General features: G+C 40.0%; 1 long non-coding RNA gene across 2 annotated transcripts in view; it reads right to left on the minus strand.

Annotated features, from left to right (window-relative positions):
- Window positions 1–2613: 2613 nt before the first annotated feature.
- Window positions 2614–14027, minus strand: part of LOC112917272 (uncharacterized) — a 39511-nt gene continuing 28097 nt past the window's right edge. For both annotated transcript variants that reach the window (XR_003234451.2, XR_003234452.2), the window contains 2 exons: window positions 11480–11603; window positions 2614–3377 (listed from right to left, as the gene is read on the minus strand). This is a non-coding gene — a long non-coding RNA (uncharacterized lncRNA). The remainder of the gene's footprint in view (window positions 3378–11479; window positions 11604–14027) is intronic.

The raw sequence follows: 14027 nt of genomic DNA on the forward strand, positions 1-14027 counted from the left end.
TATACACTTACCTGGAATAATCATAAAGAACCCTCTTAAAAACTTAAGACTAGTAATATTGACATCATATATTTTAAACTATGCTTGGATTTATACAAATAAATATAGGGTAAGCCATATTGCATAGGTGTGTGCTTTCTGTCTGTGACACTAAAGTGGCACTTGACATGTTTTCACAGTCATAGTAGGGATATCCATTTATGAAACAATTTCTCAGTAAACTTGCCACAGCAATGGAAATTAATTTCACTTAAGTTTGAAAGACTAGGGATCCCTGGGTGGCGCAGCGGTTTAGCGCCTGCCTTTGGCCCAGGGCGCGATCCTGGAGACCTGGGATCAAATCCCACATCGGGCTCCCGGTGCATGGAGCCTGCTTCTCCCTCTGCCTGTGTCTCTGCCTCTCTCTCTCACTGTGTGCCTATCATAAATAAATAAAAATTAAAAAAAAAATTAAAAAAAAAAAAAAAAGTTTGAAAGACTATTTGTATGGGTGTTAGGTATGTAATTAATGCTTTTTATGCAGAAAAGTTGCAGTGTATGCCACTACTGCTGGCAGTACTAACTATGAAAATAGTTTATGGGGTAATCAGAGCCAGCCAATCACAGTGCAAATATTACTAGCAAATAGGACTGAGGAGGACTGTTTTGGTGTAAAAATTTCTCTGGAATTTCATAATCTTACAACTTACTAAGTCTCCATATTTCTATTAATTTGCTTGTTCCTACATCAATATCACACTGTTTAAATTACCAAACTCTCTGACATACTTTATAGAAGCTCATCATACCAGATATCAAGAAAGCTATCAAAGACAACTAGTGTTGTGTCAAAGGGACATAGGAGGCAATACTGGCCAAGGTGGGACAATTAGAGCTTCACTAATAATTTGCAATGGATTGAAACTCACCAAATATATTTAAAACCATGAGTGTACAATTGTTTTAAAAAACGAAAAACGGGATCCCTGGGTGGCTCAGGGGTTTAGCACCTGCCTTCTGCCCAGGGCACAATCCTGGAGTCCCAAATCAAGTCCCAGGATCAAGTCCCGAATCGGGTTTCCTGCATGGAGAGCCTGCTTCTCCCTCTGCCTATGTCTCTGCCTCTGTGTGTGTGTGTGTGTGTGTGTGTGTGTGTGTGTGTGTCTCATGAATAAATAAATAAAATCTTAAAAAAAAAAAAAAAAAACCCCACAACGAAAAACAGAGACACCTTCCTGGCTCAGTCGGTAGAGCACACAACTATTGTTCTCAAGGTCACGAGTTTAAGCTCCACATTGAGCATGGAGCCCACTTAAAAACAAACAAAACAAGACAATAACCACAACAACAAAATGCCCAAAAACAAAAGCATAAAAACCTCAACTAACCCAGTCACCTCTGAAGTATGTAAGAAAGTTAATTTAATATCTTGAAAACTGATAAATTAAGGGACAGAACAAACATTTGTCCTGCCTTTCTTCTCTATAGTGGGTATGAAGAAGTTCTATAAAAGTTAGGAGATGGTTGCACAACTCTGGGAATATACTAAAATCCATTTACTTCCACCCTTCAAATTCATGAACTGTATGGTATGTGAATTATACCTCAATAAAGTAGTTCCAAAAAAAATCAAAAGAATGACTACTTGTGAGGGAATGCAGGGGACTGAGTTGGGGATGGGGCACATATAAGAATTTCTGGGGTGGCTGACAAGATTCTATTTCTTGACTCTGGTGGTGGTTATAATGATTTGTTTTGTGTTATATTCTAACCAGTTTTATTTCTCAGTAAAAAGTAAAGCAAATCGTTAACGGGTTTGGGGTGGAGGGTGTTTTGTTTTGCTTCTAAAGATTTTATTTATTTATTTATTTATTTATTTATTTATTTATTTATTTATATTTATTTGTGAGAGAGAGCACGAGCAGTCAAGAGGTGTAGAAGGACAGGGAGAAACAGACTTCCCGCTGAGCAGGGAGCAGGATGCAGGGCTCAATCCCAGCATCCAGCGATCATGACCTGAGATGAAGGCAGACGGTTAACCAACAGAGCCATGCAGGCACCCCATAAATTGTTAATGTTTCAAGTGTTGATAAGAAGAAGGAATGTAGAGTGAACTTGTCAGTGTGCCTCTCTGAACCCGAAGCCTGCTCCACTGACAGATGCCAGCGCAGGTCTGGCTCTAGCTGAAGGTTGTGGAGTGTTTTAGAAAGTGGGGAGGCGTCTGCTGTGGTGCAGCGGGCCAACAGCCACCACAACACAAGCTGGTCTGTGGTGAACGTGAACTCCACAAAGGGGCTACAGACTGCCTCAGAAATGAGTGTCAGGCTTCTCCTGGAGAAGCTTACAACTGTAGTCTGGTTGCCTGAAAACATGAGTCTAAGTTCTAATTTCTGAGTTTTTTTGGAGATGATGGTGTGGGCAAAAATTATTGGAAGATTTTGTGATTTTTTTCACTTGGGAGAACTTTTCACTCAGCTAAAAAGCAACTGTAGAAAGGACAAGTATTGGGGGGCCCTGGCTGGCTCAGTTGGAAGAGCATACAACTCTTGATCTCAGGGTCATGAGTTCAAGCCCCATGTTGTATGTAGAAATTACAAAAAAATAAAGGATAAATATTGTATTACTCCACTTGTATAAAGTATGTAGACTAGGCAAATTTATTGAGAGAGAAAGTAGAATAGTGGTTACCAGGGGTTGGGAGGAGAGGGAAATAGGGAGTTTTTGCTTCGCAGATGCAGAGCTTCTGTTTGGGATGATGCAAAAGTTCTGGAAATGGATGGTGGTGATGGTTGCACAACACGACAAAGGTACTTAATGCCACTGAATGGCACACTTTAAAATGATTAAAATGGTAAAGTGTATTTTACAATTACAAACAAATACCAAAAAACAAAACAGAAAGCATTGTAGAGGAAGGAGGGAAGCTCACTATACAACTTGACAAACTAATTGGAGGAAAATGTAAAATTGTTGAAGAGATTAGTCATATTAAGAAATTAAGATGGTGTGGAGTTATCCTTACAAGATGCCAGCCTTTGTAAAGAGTCATGGGGAGAAGCAAATCTGGAGGCTACTTATGAAAAACCACACAGGTCCAGTTCTATATTCTATGATGAAGAAGCAGATTTGATGGGAAAAAACTGATGAAAAGAAATCTGGGAAGTTGGCTGCTGGCATAACAAGGAGGGTAAAAACACCAGAACATACTCAACCTCCCTGCAATCACTCAGACCTTTCCATCTGACACACAGTATTGTCCAGTATAGTTCTTCAACACAGCCTCAGCTTCATTTAAGAGCAGATCTTTTCATTCCTCTCCGTTCAGTCTTTCCTTTGCTCGAAGACTGTGTTCTTCTGCCTTGTAGCAGAATTCTCCAGAGAAACAGAACCAACAGGATCTACACAGAGAGAAAGACTTATTTTAAAGAACTGGCTCACACAATTGTGGGGCAGGCAAGTCTGAACTTTGTGGAGCAGTCTGGCAGGCAAGAAATTCAGGGAAAAGTTGATGTTGCAATTTTGAGTGTGAAATCTGCAGACTGGAAAGTCAGGTGGTAGTAGACAGTGCAATCTGGAGACAGATTTGCCTTTTTGAAAAACCTCAGTCTTTGCTTTTAAGGCCTTCTACTGATTGGACAAGGCCCACCCACATTATTCAGAGTAATCTGCTTAACTCAGAGTCTATTGATATAAACGTAAATCACATCTAAAAAATGACCTTCGTAGCAACATCTAGACTGGTGCTTGACTAAACAACTGGGCACCACAGCCTAGCAAACTGACCAATAAAATGAACTATGACACACCTCATTCTCTAATTCATAGTTCTATGTTGCCAGTGTGTCCAGGGGGACCTCTTCTTCTGCCTGCTTCTTCAGAAAGCATGTATGGACCACACCAATCCTTTTGCCCTAGCCTACCACATCCTTCAGAAACAATAAGAAATACCGATTCATCAAAATGTTTGCCTCCTTTTATTCCCTTATGTACTATTTTACTCTACCATCCTGTATCCTGCAGTAGTGAGTTCTTTTCAGGGTTGATTCAACTTTCAATCACACCCACTACTGAACCTCTTTTGGGGTTTTTTGTTTTTAAGAGAGAGAGAAAGAGAGATAACAGTGGGGAGGGGGGCAGAAGAAAAGGGAGAGAGAATCTAAAGCAGGCTTCACACCCAGCATTGAGCCTGATGCAGGAGCTTGATTTTAAGACTGAGATCATGACCTGAGCCGAAACCAAGAGTTTAGGTGGTTAAGCTTAACCGGACTGAGCTACCCAGGTGTCCCTGAACTGCAGACTTGAAAAAAATCTTTCTTTCTTTCTTTCTCTTTCTTTCTTTCTTTCTTTCTTTCTTTCTTTCTTTCTTTCTTTCTTTCTTTCTTTCTTTCTTTCTTTTTTAAATTTATTTATTCATGAGAGGCACAGAGAAGGAGAGGCAGAGACATAGGCAGAGGGAGAAGCAGGCTCCATGCAGGGAGCCTGATGTGGGACTCGATCCTGGGATCACGCCCTGAGCTGAAGGCAGGCACTTAACTGCTGAGCCACCCAGGTGTCCTGAAAAAATCTCTTTTCTAAATTAATTTTGAATGGTTGCTCATTTTTAGTTTAGGAAATTACTATTACTTAAGTGACTGTATTTTTACTTAAATGAAAGATTTACAGAATTCTGATTGTTATGGTAGAGTTTTAGGCAGATACAGTTGAACATTTTTTTTAAGCTGTTGGTTTACCATTGTTTTCCCCCATTTCCTGTACAGCACCTGATAGGTAATAGGAACTCAATAAACCCCTGCTAAATGAATCTGTTAATGTGGTAAATTAGTTAACAATTTTAATTTAGATTATTCTTCCATTCTAAGATAAATTTTAATTAATCATGATGCATTATTCTTTCAGAACACATCCAAATTAGATTTGCTTATTGAGTCACTGATTCTTCTGTGTTCCTATATAGGACTGAGCCTGTTTCTTCTCTTGTGTTGTCCTTTTCATCAGGATTATAAAATGAATCACATAGCTTTCCATTTGATTCTGTGCTCTGAAATGGCTTGGATAGGATGGGAATCATCTGTTCTTTGACTGCTTGAGAGAATTCATTGTAAAACACAGGCCATGTTTGGACCATATACCTTTTCAGTAGGTATTCTTATAACAATCATTTCAATTTCTCTTGTGGTTATTGGCATATTCGGATTTTTCCCTTATTGTGGATCTAATTTTTGACATTTAGGTTATCTTCAATAATTGTCCATTTCATGAAATATATTGGCTTAAATTACATGTGGTATTCTCTAATAACTCTGAAAATCTCCTCTATATCTATAGTGTGTCTCTTTCTATCCCAAAATTAAGTTTATCTTCTTTCTTTGATTAAACTTTCTAAAAGTTTACCTAATTGCTTGTTTCCCCCCCCCCCCCAAGAAAAAACCTACTTTCGTTTTCTGTTTTCATTAATTTTAGGGTTGCCAGGTTAGCAAATAAAAATATAACATGGGACACCTGGTTGGCTCAGTCAGTGGAATATGCAACTCTTGATGTTGGGGCTGTACATTCAAGTCCCAGGTTGGGTGTAGAGATTTTTTTTTTTAATTTTTTAAAAAATGTAAGACATATGTTCCCTAGTTTCCCATTTTATCCTTATTATTTTCTTTACTTTACTTTCTTTGGGTTTGCTATTCTTCTAGCTTCTTGGGTTAAAAGCCTAGGCACTTATTTTCTGTCTTTCCTATTTTCCAAAAAAGTCCATTTAAACCTACTGATTTGATTTCCAGGGCACCTGGCTGGCTCAGTTGATAGAGTATGTGACTATTGATCCAAGGTCTTGAGTTCAAGCCCCACACTGGGTGGACGGGTTATGGAAAATGAATAAATAAATTTAAAATAAATAAACTACAGATTTCCTTCTTCAACCCCATTTCATGGGTCTTAATATATAGTGTTCTTTTTTTGTTCCATTCTGGGTTATTTGTTACTTCTATTTTGACTTTCATTTTAATCCAAGAGGTTTTTTTTTTTAATCCAAGAGTTTTTTAAATGTCTCTTATTATTTTTTAATTTAAAAAAAATTTTAAGATTTTATTTATTCATGAGAGACAGAGAAAGAGGCAGAGACATAGGCAGAGGGAGAGGCAGGGTCACTGAGGGGAGCCTGATGTGGGATTCTATCCCAGGATCCCCAGATCACAACCTGAGCCAAAGGCAGATGCTCAACCACTGAGCCACCCAGGCATCCCTTAAATGTCTCTTCTTATTCTTAATTTTTTTAAGTGTATAGATTTGAGGATGGTTCCTTTTATCCTCAGTTTCTAACCTTATTACACTGTAATCACTGCATGCAGCTTGAAATTTGTTGAGCTTTTCTTTATGCTTCCCAAACTTTTTGGTGTTGTGGTAAATCTAGAAAATCATATTTGCATATCTTAGGAGAGCAAAAGAATGTAGAGACTCAGACTAGGATGCTAGTAGGAGTCAGGCTACAATCCTCAAACTCCGGCCCATGATATATAGGACCTACATAGTATATAGGTTGGGAAATGGGCTTACTACATTCATGCTCAATTTTTGTGCATGTTTTATGTGAATTGAAGAAAATGCTATCTCTCTACCCATATATGTTGGATATATATACCAACATATATGGGCTATATATGTTTCCAAAGTTTGATTAAGATTTTAATTGTCTGGGACCCTGGGTGGCTCAGCAGTTAAGCGCCTGCCTTCGGCTCAGGGTGTGATCCTGGAGTTCCCGGTTCAAGTTCCTCATCGGGCTCCCTACATGGAACCTGCTTCTCTCTCTATGTCTCTGCCTCTGTCTCTCTCTGGGTCTCTCATGAATAAATAAATAAAATCTTTTTTGAAAAAAGATTTTGGGCAGCCCAGGTGGCTCAGTGGTTTAGCACCGCCTTCCGCCCAGGGCCTGATCCTGGAGATCGGGGATCGAGTCCCACGTCAGGCTCCCTGAATAGAGCTTGCTTTGCCCTCTGCCTGTGTCTCTGCCACTCTCTCTCTCTCTCTCTCTGTCTCTACTGAATCAACAAGTAAAATCTTTATAAAAAAAAGAAAAAGATTTTAATTGTCTGATTCAAATCTCTCTCTCTCTTTTTTTTTTTTAATGATAGTCACAGAGAGAGAGAGAGAGAGAGAGAGAGGCAGAGACACAGGCAGAGGGAGAAGCAGGCTCCATGCACCAGGAGCCCGATGTGGGATTCGATCCTCGGTCTCCAGGATCGCGCCCTGGGCCAAAAGCAAACCGCTGCACCACCCAGGGATCCCTGATTCAAATCTCTTATAGTTACGTTTTTTGATCTGTTGTTTTCTTAGTGATGACATTCTCCTCTTCTTCTAGTGGCAAACACTGTCCTGCTTATCAGGACATGCATTTTGTTAGGCTTTAACTACTCTGTATGTATCCTGAAACAATACATATTATTCTTTTGGTTTTAAATTTTATATAAATGATATCTTACTGAATGTATTTCTTTTGGACAGTTTTTTTTCATTAATTTTTTTTACATTTGTAAAAGTCCTCCCTATTCTGAATCTGTAGCTTAAGTCTCAAGTTTAATCACAATCTAAACAGATTCATTTATAGTAATCTTTTTATAAATAGAATCCAAGTTAACTACTCATTTCCATATATTCTAATGTATGTTTCTCATTTTTCTATTTTAACAATGTCACTCTGAACTTTCTTGTCCGAGTGTTGCTGACTTTCTATGGCAAGATTTTCTCTAGAGTGAATGCCTCTGAGTAGAACTCTTCCAGACATTGCCAAATTGTTCTCCAAAGTGAACATACCAGTTAACTTCCCTCCAGAAGTACAGAGGAGGGATAGGTCCTATGGCTCTATGCCCTCACCAACAATTGGTATCATATTTGTATTTATTTTTGCCAAACTTCCTAAAGAATTGAGTCACGTTATCGTTTTTATTTGCATTTTTATGAATCTTAGTATAATGTCGATCGTTCTATTTGTCATTTGATCTTCCTTTTCTGTGAATTTGTTTATATTTTTGTCTTTTTCTAATGGGTTATTTATATTTTATTGATTTGTAGGAGTTCTTTATCTAATCTGTATGCCAGTCTTTGTGGATTTTATCTGCTACAAGTCTCTTCTTTCAAGTGTAACTTCTCAATTTTTGTGACTTTTAATATGCAGACATTATTTTCCTTTTAATGTTGTTGAAATTAGGATGCCTGGGTGGCTCAGTGGTGAGTGTCTGCCTTCGGCTCAGGTCGTGATCCTAGGGTCCTGGGATCGGGTCCTTCATCTGGCTCCCTGCAGGGAGCATACTCTCCCTCTGCCTATGTCTCTGCCTCTCTCTCTCTGTGTCTCTCATGAACAAATAAATAAAATCTTTTTAAAATGTTGTTGAAGTGATCAATGTTGGGGGCACCTGAGTGTCTCAGTCCATTAAGTGACTGACTCTTGATTTTGGCTTACTCATCACGTCATGGTTGTGGGATCCAGCCCTGCTTTGGGCTCCACGCTCAGCAAGGAGTCTGCTTGAGATTCTCTCTCTCTCCCTTCCCTCCCCACTTGTTCATGCTCTCTCTTTATATAAAGGAAATAAATAAACCTTTAAAGATAATTTATCAGTTTTTTCCTTTATGGTTTCTGTTTTTGGCTTTGTTTTATACTAAAAAGAAAGATCATAAACATATTCTCATTTTCTCTTCTAAAATTTGCTTTTCACTCTGAATAATTTTTTTAAAAAGATTTTATTTATTTATTCATGAGAAACACAGAGAGAAAGGCAGAGACACAGGCAGAGGGAGAAGCAGGCTCCCCACAGGGAGCTCAATGAGGGGACCTGATCCCAGGACCCCAGGATCATGACCTGAGCCGAAGGCAGACGCTCAACCACTGAACCACCCAGACATCATTTCACTTTGAATTCTTATCTAGAACTCATTTTTGGTATATCATGTGAGCTAGGTATCTAACTATGTATAAGGGGTTATCCCAGCATCAGTAATATAATAGTTCATCCTTTCCCTATAGATCCAGAGTGTCCATTTTGAATAAATCAAGTTTTCATAAATGGATGGGTCTGTTCTGAGCCTATGTTTTGTTCCTAATTGCCTAATTATCCATCCATGCACTAACATCACTCTTTTAATAACAAAAGCTTCATATAAAAAGTGGCTATCTGGTAGGAAAAGATCCCCATTCCTTTCTTCTGTTTTATTGAGTCTTATAGAATCCTAAATTAAAAGTTATTGTCTTGGGACACCTGGGTGGCTCAGTCAGTTAAGTGTCTGGCTTTGGCTCAGGTCATGGTCTTGGGGTCCTGGGATCCAGCCCCAGGACAGGCTCCTCATTCAGCAGGAAGTTTGCTTCTCCCTCTCCATCACCCCATTCCACCTGTGTTTTCTCTGTCTCCCTCTCAAATAAATAAAATATTTTTTAAAAAACTTATTGTCTCGGGATCCCTGGGTGGCGCAGCAGTTTAGCGCCTGCCTTTGGCCCAGGGCGCAATCCTGGAGACCCGGGATCGAATCCCACGTCGGGCTCCCGGTGCATGGAGCCTGCTTCTCCCTCTGCCTGTGTCTCTGCCTCTCTCTCTCTGTGACTATCATAAATAAATAAAAATTAAAAATAAATAAATAAAAAACGTATTGTCTCTTCTGAAAGGATGGTGGCTGCTAGGGGCTGGGGGAAGAAGGGAATGGAGAGTTAGTGATTAATACACCTCGAATTTTAGTGCAGAATGATGAAGAGGTCTGGAGATGCATAGAAGTATTGGTTGCACAACAATGTGAAATACTCAATGCCTCTATGTACAATTAAAAATGGTCAAAATGCTAAAAGAAAAGTTATTGTCCCTTGAAATTATGAGGAATTATTGCATTGGTATTTTTTAATACAGTGCTATTGAGGAGAAATCTGATGTTTTAGAGTCTCCCTCCTTTGCAGGCATTCTATTTGTTTTGTCCAAAAGATTTTAAGGTTTTTTTTCCTTATCTTTTCTATTCGTAAATTTCATACTATTTGTAGGTCCTTTCTATCTGAGGAAGCAAGCCTCTCTTGAATGACTTATTTAAATGCCTCTCTTCCCTACTCTATATTCTTTCTCTCTGAACTTTTTTTTTTAATTTTAGAGAGAGAAACAGAGCACACCTGCAAGTGGGGGGAAGGGGCAGAGTGAAAGAGAGAATCCTGAAGCAGACTCCCCACTGAGCATGGAGCCCAATGCAGAGCTTGATCCCAGGACCTGATCAGGACCTGAGCCAAAATCAGAAGTCAGTCACTTAACCGACTGAGCCGCCCAGGTGCCCCTGGAACTCTTATTAGATCAAAATTAGAATTCTGGATCTCTCACACATCTTGACTATATAGAGAATTTTATAGCTCTGTTTTCCAGTTCATTTATCTGTTTTTCAGCAAACCTGATTTAGTCCATTTATTATTTCAACAATCAGATCCCATAATCTCTAGTTTATTCATACTTATGTGTATTACGCCTTCACATTTATTTCACAACACAAATCGTAACTTATTATAAAGCCCTAACCCCGGGGATCCCTGGGTGGCTCTGTGTTTTAGCACCTGCCTTCAGCCTAGGGCGTGATCCTGGAGTCCCCGAATTGAGACCCATGTCAGGCTCCCTGCATGGAGCCTGCTTCTCCCTCTGGCTGTGTCTCCACCTCTCTCTTTCTCTCTGTGTGTGTCTCTCATGAATAAATAAATAAAATCTTTAAAAAATAAAATAAAATAAAGCCCTCTGGCTTTACAACCCTCTTGCTCTACTAACTCCATTTTCTCAAATGGAAGTTTAACCATTTGTTGCATATGCTCTCTCTTCCAAGGTGGCCTTCTTTCAAGTTAGGCATTCTTAATTTTTTGCTCATCTATATAGAAGATAGCCCCTGTTAGACTTACATCATTGCATCATTTTTCTTTATTTTTATTATTTTATTTTTTCATGAGAGACACAGAGAGAGAGAGAGGCAGAGACATAGGGAGAGGGAGAAGCAGGCTCCCCATGGGGAGCCCAATGAGGAACTCGATCCCAGGATTCTGGGATCACCACTGCTGAAGGCTGACACCTAACCACTGAGCCACCCAGGTACCCCATGCATCACTTTTCTTAGCCTGTTTTGAGGAAGGATGGAAGGTACCACTGGTTATACTTTGGTGGCTAGTGTTCTCATGCGGGTGCTCCTCATTCTTTCCAGATACCTCCAGACCCTGAAGGTGGGGCCCTGCTTTATCTTTCTTACTGTCACCATCCTTCCCATTTTTCTTCCCACTGGAAATAGACACCACCATTATTACATCATCTGGCTGAAGGGGTGGTAAGGAGGGATCAAACCATCTAGATATCCTTGGCTGTGGTACCTGAATTAGTCAATTTATTTGAACTTTGGACATTTTCCTGCTGCTAGCATCTACCACTTTGGGGTGATGAGCATTCAGGGCATCTTTCCTATATTTTGCAGCAAAAAAAAAAAAAAAACCACTATTCTAGTTTTATCTATAGTATATCTTCTTCACCTGGTCCTATGTCATGCAGGCATTTTTGTCACAATTTCTGGTCCTTGGAAAGTTCCCCCTCTTGTTTCCCAGGCAGTTGTGATGCTCTTCATCTATATTTTCCATTCCTCAACGAAATCTGGGGCTGGAAGAAAAGATTGTGTCATTTTTGTTCAATCTATTATCTTCAAGTTCACATTTTTGCCATGCTTGAGTTATACACAGAGAGAAATAATCAAAAGAAGTGGTCCATAGGAACCAAAATATCACCTTTTCTGATAAAAGCCACTGGAGAATGTAGCTTAGCATGAAAGGCAAATGAGCTTACTACTACTGAACCACAGAATTATATAGACTTAACTAGCCGAACCTGGCAGCCCCAAGCGAACCTGGGTGGCCCTGCCCTGCAAGAAGCAGAGCTTGTGCTTTGTTGGGCTGACTGGCTCCCGAAGAGGAAGAAGAATGAAACCAAGCCCATGATGCTCAATTTATTATTCCAGAATTTACCAATCAGATTACATTACCCTCTCCAAGAACACAGATCTACTAAATTAGGTTCCTTCGCTATGGAAGGTGTATTCATTTCCTGTTGCCACTGTAACAAATTACAACATGCTTACTTACAACACAACTTTATTCTCTAGTAGTTCTGGAGGTCAAAAGTCCAAAATCCATTTCACTGAGGTAAAGTCAGGGTGCTGGCAGGTTTTTTGTTTCTGTTGTTGTTTGATTGTTTTTTGTCATTTGTGGCTGCCTGTGCTTGTTGGCTTGTGTCTCCTTCCTCCATTGCCAAAGCTCATCATTTCCATTCTGGTTTTGTCATCACATCACCTTCTTCTGACTCTTAACTCCTCCTGTGTCCCTCTTGTAAGGACCCTTGTGATTACATCAGGCCAACCAGATAATCCAGGATAACCTCCCCACCTCAGGATCTTAATTTACATCTGAAAAGTCCTTTTACCCCATAGGGTAACATATTCATTGGTTCTGGGGATTAGGACATGGACATGTTTGGGGAACCATTCAGCCTATGACAGAAGGTAATATCAAAAGTTGGGCAGCCCGGTGGCTCAGCGGTTTAGCGCCGCCTTCAGCCCAGGGCCTGATCCCACGTCAGACTCCCTGCATGGAGCCTGCCTCTCCCTCTGCCTATGTCTCTGCCTCTCTCTCTTTCTCTGCGTTCTCATGAATAAATAAATAAAATCTTAAAAAAAAAAAAAAAAGTTCGTTAAGAATTATTCCCCCACTAATATTCCCTTGAATTTTGTTCTCTTAAACCACTGGTATAGACATTAAATCTATGTCAACCAGAGGTGTATCTGACATTTTTAAGAGAGGATCCGAGCAGCCTATCAGAACTGTCCTGCCCCATCTTCCTCTTATATTGGCCAATTTTTTCCCCTCCCAAGAACACTGATGGGAAAGAGATTTCGCTCACAAAATGTTCCAAATAGTTCCTTATAATGCATTAATTAAATAGGCCAATGCCATTTTGTATCCAAAGCTGAAATTTTCATTTTTCTATCACCCAATTTTTTTCCTGCTTGTCCATGTTGTCTGCAAAGCATATCAGAGGATCAGGATGGAAATTAAATGACAAAACTACACTATTCCAATATTAATATGCACAACAAAACCTCAATAACAAAATGCCAATAGTATTGAGGGGAAACATTTTTTAACATAAACTTCTTCACTTGATCAAATGTCTATGGAAAAATTAAAGTCCAAGGAATGAAATCCAAATCATGAGGCATGAAAGTTCAAAGAAAGTAAGGTTCAAAATAAAATGAATCCTATTTTTGTGGGTTAAAATTCAAAGAAATTAAGGTCCAAAATTTGTCTGCCCCAACTTTTTATTCTGCTCTGTCTCAGCAGGAGGGGATTTCAATGTCTGGGTAGAGTTGGAGATCTTTAGCAACTACAGCTTAAGCTGGATCTCACTGGAATGGGGGCAGCTCCTACAGGGCCCAATTAGAGATTAGATTAATTACACCAGCAAGTATGTAATGTGCTTTTTCCTAGAGTCTACAGATTTGGGAGAGGCAAAATGATCATAGCACCAGCTCTACATATACCATACCCAGATAAGTGATTTTTAGCAGGTATCTCAAAAAAATACCCAAAATCAGTATTTTGGGTTGCCAGAGACTGTTGCAGAGACAGCAGCCTCACCAAGAAGCAAGTTGATTGAGACCAACAATCCAGAATCTATGGACTATCCATTAAAACCCAGTTAGGGCATGCCTGAGTGGCTCAGTCTGCTAAGGGTCTGCCTTCAACTCAGGTCATGATCCCAGGGTCCTGCCACTGAGTCCCACATCTGACTCCCTGCTCAGTGGGGCGTCTGCTTCTCCCTCTCCTTCAACCCCTCCCCCCGCTCATGTTTTCTATTTCTTTCTTTCTCTCAAATAAATAATAATTTGGGATCCCTGGGTGGCACAGCAGTTTAGCGCCTGCCTTTGGCCCAGGGCGCAATCCTGGAGACCCAGGATCGAGTCCCACGTCGGGCTCCCGGTGCATGGGGCCTGCTTCTCCCTCTGCCTGTGTCTCTGCTTCTCTCTGTGTC

Source organism: Vulpes vulpes, chromosome 8 (genome assembly GCF_048418805.1).
Source record: "Vulpes vulpes isolate BD-2025 chromosome 8, VulVul3, whole genome shotgun sequence".
NCBI classification, from domain to species: domain Eukaryota; kingdom Metazoa; phylum Chordata; class Mammalia; order Carnivora; family Canidae; genus Vulpes; species Vulpes vulpes.